Consider the following 2,123-nt stretch of genomic DNA (forward strand, 5'->3'; position numbering starts at 1 on the left):
TGAACTCATCATCTAAGTCTCTGCACTGACCGGGAATTGAACTCACAACACTTCGGTGGACGGGGATGACGCTCCAACCAACCGAGCCACCCAGCCAGGGCATTCGTGTACATTTTAGTACTAGCTTGTTCAGTGATGATTAGGAAATGGTATTTATACTGGTAGACGCTGGGTGAAAAAGCTGAGAAGCCAGGCCCTAAGGAAGCTTAGAATGCAGACCCAAAGGCGATGAAGCTCTCCAGCTGTTTCCGCCCCTCTAGTCACGCCCCTCTAGTAGAGGCCCACGGCCCATTAAACTGACGGAGTAAAGCACACATCCAGGCAGACGTGAAAAAGAAGGAAAAAGGCACGAAGGAAACAGATCAGCTGTTTAATCAGGTTCTTCATAAGGTGCTTAGAACACCAGTTGGTGAGGACAAAGCCCACTGGGGAGAGCAAACACAGACCCAAGATAGCCCTGGGGCTAAGGAACGGCTTCGATTTTTGGCAGAATTTGTGAGCCCGTGGCTTTCCCATCAACCCTGCCCTGGCCTGCAATCTCGCATTTCTCCTTCTCTGTGTGGAGGAGCTCACCCTCCTGGTGTCTGGGCTCCCGCGGCTTCTCCTTGAAGGAGCATCAGTGAGATGGTTGGGGATTTTCACACCACCGATAGCAGTCTTGGTGGAGGTGGTGATGATGAATTTCTGGTGTGTTCTGCACAGAGGAACTCGATTAAGGGCCAGAGGTCCAGTCGCAGGTAGCAGGCCACAGTTCAGCTGCTTCAGGAAAACTGCCCTCTCGCCTCTGTGGTACCCAGTGAGGGTGCTCAGAATGGTCCCGGGAGTGACCCTGGCTCGAAGTTTTCTCACAGGCTGACTAAAGGGTTTCTTTCCGTGGCTCAACAGCTTTGGAGACACATCTTCAGTAGGATAATAGGTGTTTTGCAAAGTTTAGCCACCTGGGTACCATAATTCTTGTCGCCACGAACTGGTTTTGTGACAGTAGCGAAAACTTTCTCCTTTGTCTTTTCAATCCTGGATTTTGATGCTGAGTACTTCCTCTTGTTCATGGCCTTTCAGGAATACATAGCTGACTGGGAATTCCTGCCAATTCCTCTGACTAGGACAGGGTTTCAGCTGCAGTGGGGCTTCTCTTCTTAGGCGTCTTGGCCTTGAGGTCACCCTTCTTAACCTTGTCACCAGGATCAGCCTTACTGACTTCAGCTTTCTTCTCCTTAGTATTCAGCTTCTCAGTTTTTTCACCCACCTTCTTGCAAGATAGGAAAGAGCAAGGAAATCTTTGTGCATTAATCAACACCTCTTGTGGCGTTTACCTATGTAAATTAGATTTGCCAAACAGAAAAGTCCTACCAAATTGATGATATAAATAAGAAAATTACAGAACAAACTTACGTGGTCAAGTTCTATGCTTAAGGGGCTGGAACTGGCCAAAAGGAGGGGCAAAGCAAACAGGAATGATACTTGCCCTGCTGCCATTGTGACTTAGCACATCATTTACCACAGTCATAAAAAAGACAAACAAAACAACAAAAAATCTCCAAACACTTGGCATTCTTAAATAAATTTTAAAAAGACAGGAACACCTAACCTAGTTTAATACTAGTCTCTAAATGAAGACCTGAGCCCTTCTTGTAAGCTAACAATTGAAGCCAGACATTATTAATTTTTCCCAATTTATTATTCCTAAAAATTATTCCTAATTTTTGCAATATTGATATCTACAGACTGATGACAACCCTTGAAATATGGTAATTATGTGAGGAACAAACTACTATCTTGGCAACTTTTCATTTTTCTCTCTCTAAAGTCATGCTGTATTCTTTGGAGAGCTCAATTGTTCTCAAGTATGGTCTCTCTTATAAAATAGTGAAAGTAAAAATTCTTTTCTTAGTAGTTTTCACAATTGGTAATTGTTGAAGCTGGGTAAAAGGTACTGCAGATCCTTTTACTCTTCTCCCCAATTTTGTTATCTGCAGGGGACTGGTTCCAGGACCCCCTCAGGTACCGAAATCCATGGATGCTCAAGTCACTTATATAAAATGGCATAGTGCTTGCATAAAACCTATGTACATCTTTCCATATACTCTAAATCATCTCTAGATTTCATAAAATACCTAATACAA

The 2,123-nt window shown here is 44.0% G+C and overlaps 1 pseudogene; it reads right to left on the minus strand.

Moving 5' to 3' along the window:
• Positions 1-394: 394 nt before the first annotated feature.
• LOC107531287 (large ribosomal subunit protein eL6 pseudogene) lies at positions 395-1,476 on the minus strand (annotated as a pseudogene).
• Positions 1,477-2,123: the final 647 nt, after the last annotated feature.

This window comes from Miniopterus natalensis, chromosome 11, assembly GCF_054644295.1.
Source record: "Miniopterus natalensis isolate mMinNat1 chromosome 11, mMinNat1.hap1, whole genome shotgun sequence".
Taxonomy (NCBI): domain Eukaryota; kingdom Metazoa; phylum Chordata; class Mammalia; order Chiroptera; family Miniopteridae; genus Miniopterus; species Miniopterus natalensis.